General features: G+C 44.8%; 1 long non-coding RNA gene across 1 annotated transcript; it reads left to right on the top strand.

Annotated features, from left to right (window-relative positions):
- LOC110437162 lies at positions 322-3,964 on the top strand. Its single transcript, XR_002455351.1, has 2 exons — positions 322-666; positions 3,774-3,964. It is a non-coding gene; the product is annotated as an uncharacterized LOC110437162 (long non-coding RNA).

The raw sequence follows: 4,953 nt of genomic DNA, 5'->3' as shown, positions 1-4,953 counted from the left end.
GTAAATCACTTTGAAAATCCTCCAAATTCGTAGTCATCTTGAATTAAGTAGTCTAGTTTATTTAAAAATTATGTTACGGTGCATAGGACTCCCTTAGGTCGTACTTATTACGATTTGTATTTTATAGTTTGTGGTGTATTTAGAAATTTTAGAAAAGATGATAATAACCTCTCATGGGCCGAAACAATTCTTTCAGCCACCATTTTACTTCAGCCCATTCTTTTCTGATCATTGATTCTCAATCGAACAGTCGCAGTACAACTATTTTTGGTATAAAACTGAAACGCCCTGGCACAACCCTATCAAACAACTGCTCCTTCCAGCTTGGCCGCCGCCGCTACCTCTCCAGGTCCAAGGCAGCCTTCCTCCCGTGGGATCCCAAGCACCAGCGGCACCTTCCTCCATGGGATGCGGGGCTGAAGGTGCTGCCCGGTGACATGTAAGAGAAGGTCGCAGCGTGAGTATGGAGTGGGTCACGGCGACCCCAGCCTCGGGCAGATCCAGGCGTCCACGTCGACCCCGGCCACGGCGACCTAAGGCGGATCCAGTGCCCGCGACAACAGCGACCCCGAGTCGGGCGAACCCAGGCGTCTGGATCCAAAGGTTCGCGTCGACCTCGGCGTAAGCCACGGCGGCCTCGGGCGGATCCAGCGGCCGTGGTCCTCTGTAAGTGAAAGCCCTAGTTTGGTTTTGGATAATTGATGAAACCCTAGTACTAACCTCTATACTAAGTGTGTGTAGACTTAATGAGGTTGGTACATGCCAAGTGATGGAGCAAGTGATGATCATGTGATGATGGTGATGACCACAAGATGATCAAGTGCTCAACTTGGAAAAGAAGAAAGAGAAAAACAAAACCCTATGGAGATCAAGGCAAAGGTAATTGCTTAGGGTTTTGGTTTTGGTGATCAAGACACCATAGAGGGTGTGATCACATTTAGGATAGATAGCCGTACTATAAAGAGGGGAATTCTTCGGCTAAGCGGTTATCAAGTGCCACTAGGTGTTATTGTTCATGTGCATGCATTTAGAACCTAGTGAGCTAACTTATCTCCTTCGAAGAAAATGATTGTGAAAATGCTAACACACGTACACTTGTTGGTACACACGTTGTGGTGTTGGCACACTTTGAGAAGGAGGTGGAGTTTCAAGGGTAGAGAGAGGATGGGTTCCTCTCTCCCTCCCGCCGAGCTTGCTCGGTGGGATTCGGCGCTTCTCAAGAAAATGAAGTGCATATTTTCTATTGCGCCGGTGGGAAATTTGGAGAAGTCGCGAGAGTGTTTCTCGCTGAGGAACACTCACCGGACGCTGGCTCAGAGGCACCGGACGCTGTGTCTGAGCGTCCGGTGTGCAGGCTGCCTGACTCGGTTAGGGTTAGGCACCGGACGATAGGCACCGGACGCAGCTTGGAGCATCCGGTGGTGTGCGTCCGGTGTGAGGAGGTTTTGCAATCCTCTCTGCGCATGAGTCCGGTGAGCACCGGACGCTCAGGGTGCGTCCGGTGGCTTGCGTCCGGTGACCCTGCAAGTTTGCGGAGCTCTCTGCGCATGAGTCCGGTGTGCACCGGACGCGTCCGGTGCTAACTTGCTCAGCGTCCGGTGCACTACAGGTTACCGTTAGACTCTGACACGCGGCTGACGTTGGAGCACCGGACGCTGGTGTTGAGCGTCCGGTGCCCCTTTAAGAGCGTCCGGTGACCCCGTATTTCGCCCAGTGAAATAGCCAACGGCTCTATTTGTTTGAAGGGCTATAAATACGTGTTTGGCCGGCTTAGGGCTTACACTCTTGGCATTCTAGCATACATAACATCCTTGTGAGCCTAAGCAAATACCTCCCACTCATCTCCTTCATAGATTAAACATCTTTGTGAGATTGGGAGTGATTCCAAGTGCATTTGCTTGAGTGATTGCATCTAGTGGCACTTGGGGATCGATTTGGCTGCGGTTTTCTTGTTACTCTTGGTGGTTGCCGCCACCTAGACGGCTTGGAGCAGCGGAGGAGGATTGGCACGAGTTGGTGATTGTTCGTGGCCATCTCCCAGTGATTGTGAGGGGTCTTGTACCTTTCCCGACAGAGAGCTGAAAGGTAACTCTAGTGGATTGCTCGTGTCATTGAGTTACCTCACTTGTGGGTAGGTTCTTGTGGTGTCCTAGTGAGGACGAGGTTCGTGCTACACCTCTTAGCCACCGAACCACCAAGTGTTGGTCGACACAACGGGGACGTAGCGTGCCGGCAAGCACGTGAACCTCGGGAGAAAAATTGATGTCTCAATTGTGTTTGATTGGCATTCTCCCGGTGCTTGATTGTTTATATCGGTGATTGGTTCATCCCCTACACGGCGGTATAGTTATCTCATCTTATCTTTACTTACCGCAAACTAGTGTAATTAGTTTAGTTGCTTACTTTGCCTTGTGTAGCTTAGTTCTCTAGTGTAACTTGTAGAGACTTAGTTCTTGTGTGCATAGAGATCATAACAACTAGAATTGTTGGATAGGTGGCTTGCAAACACCCCATTAGAGCTAGAGCAAAAAGCTTCGCTTTGTTATTTACTAACCACTTGCTCTAGTAAGTTTTGTAGATTTTTTAATTAGGCTATTCATCCCCCCTCTAGCCATATTAGGACCTTTCAGTAAGGCATGTCGATCTCTTCAGCATCTACTTCGTTTCCCCTGCCCATGAAGTTTGCATGAAGTTGTATATTTCGTATAGGATTTCAGAGATGTGTCGGACTATATTTTTTTCTCTATGCCTAATTTTTTTCTATGAATCTTTGCGGGCTTTGTGACTTTAGAGAGATTCTTGGTGGACCGTACTTACTTAGATTAGCTATTCATACTTATTAAAAAATTGTTGATATCCTATACCGTCTTCTTTGCCTCTGCTGCAGCAGGAGTTCAACATTGTCAGTCAGCGTTTATCAAAAAAAAAACATTGTCAGTCAGCAAGATTCGTCGTGCTCTTTCTACATGCTAGCAGAAACATTGAGCGTAGCTTTTTAGCAAGTCATGTGAGCAGGATTGCAGCAGTCCGTGTGTGATTTCAATCTTATTATTTATGCAACATCACTTTCATGCTACAGTAGACTAGTTTATTGATAAAGTCAATTAGTTTATTACTCGTACTGCTGAAAGACTGTTGATTTCTGATTTGGGTAAATGCTCCTTGTTCTGAAGATGTTTTTTTTCAAGCTAAATGGAAACAGGGCTGCCTGAAAACAACTTGCTGTTTATATTTTTATTTTTTAAATACATCTGGTCTAGTACATCTGGTCCTTTTAATTTACCTTACTTGAACTGATTGAACAACTTGTTGATGACAACTTGTTTGCATCTGGTCTAGTACATCCGGTCCTTTTAATTTACATTATTTGGTTGATAACAACTTGTTGTTTACATCTGGTCCTTTTAATTGACCTTACTTCAACTGATTGTTTCCACATTAGGTCTATTCCTGTTCTGTTGATGTAATTTGCTACAACCTGTCCATGTTACTTGTACCTCTCTCTAGCACACATCTTTTTGTTTATATTCTTTAAAATACATCTTGTTTGATATTTTTACCTCACTTTAATGCATTAAGGCCCTGTTTGGTTCCCCTTGCTAAATTTTAGCTAGCTAAACTTTAGTCATTTTAGTAGCTAAAGTTCCAAACACATTGACTAAAAGGAGCTAAAATAGTTTAGTTTCATTAGTCACCTAAGAGTAGCTAAAATTTAGCAAGAGGAACCAAACGGGGCCTAAGTACGAACTAATGATGTCTCATTGTTGTTTGAGTCCAACATGGAAGCTTTGAGGGCAGCACCTTGTCGCTGAAGGTGAGACATGAGTATCCAGTGTGCAGGTTGTGTCCCAGGTGCTCTCCAAGAACAACTTGAACATTTTCCTCAAAAATGTTGGCATCAAACCAGCGGCATCCTCCAACTCAGTAGCATCAAATGGAAGCTGGAGAGGACACAAAGGGAGATGGAGGAGATGAAGCTAACAGAGATAAACAACAAGGGAATGGAGGAGAACAATGCGCTCTCAAGCGTATCTTGTCCCTCAACAACTCTTCTTCGACATGAGCGTTGCTCGTAGCTGCTGGTTGATTGAGCAAGGGGTCTGTGCAAGTGATTTTGTTGCTAGTGCTTGGCAAAAACTTGTGTTGCTGGTAGTAGGAATTTCCCAAAACTTATAGCTGGTGATGGTTGGCGAATCGAGTTTAGTAGTGTTGCTGGTGAATTAAGGTCATGCACTTATGTTGCTTTTTAAATGAGATTATGCAGTTGTCGAATGCTGGATCTGTTACTTTGTGCAAGCTTTTATTCATTTTAATGTTATTTGTATTTTGTAATGAAATTAGCATGTGAGTGATGAAATTCTAAGCAATGTGTGATGATATTAAAATTTGTTATGTGACGATTTGAAAGTAGTTTTGTGATGAAAAAAGAACCAACCAAAGAGCGACACGTAGACTAATTGCAGCACACCATGTGGACCAGTTAAAAAGGGACACGTGTACCCTCCATGTCACTAGGCACGTAAGTCGACACGCCAGCTGCCTTGTCAGCAGCCACGCGGACAGCCACGTGGCGAGCCACATCAGCAGCCACATGGACATGCCACGTGTACAAGACACGTCAACTGCCAGCATGGCAAACGCCGTTTGGCAGGCTAACGGAATGACACATTATGACGAAAAATGGTGTACTTCAATGACAAAAACTATTCGTCATAGAATGAATTTCATTCTGTGATGATGCCCATTTCATCACAGAATGATTGCACATATATGACGAAAATTCATGTTTCGTCACAGTGGTCAATCAATGACGCTCATTCCATGACGAAACCGTTTTCGTCACAAGTTCGTCACAAAATACTTGTTGTGATGATTTTGGTGTCTTCTGTGACGATAGCATAACGTCATTGTTGAACACATCCCTAGTTCTTTGAGAGCTGCTGCGTCTGGATG

The sequence above is a fragment of the Sorghum bicolor genome, chromosome 7 (genome assembly GCF_000003195.3).
Source record: "Sorghum bicolor cultivar BTx623 chromosome 7, Sorghum_bicolor_NCBIv3, whole genome shotgun sequence".
Classification (NCBI taxonomy): Eukaryota; Viridiplantae; Streptophyta; class Magnoliopsida; order Poales; family Poaceae; genus Sorghum; species Sorghum bicolor.
The sequence above is the reverse complement of the archived record's forward strand: the minus strand, read 5'-3'. Positions and strand labels throughout refer to the sequence as shown.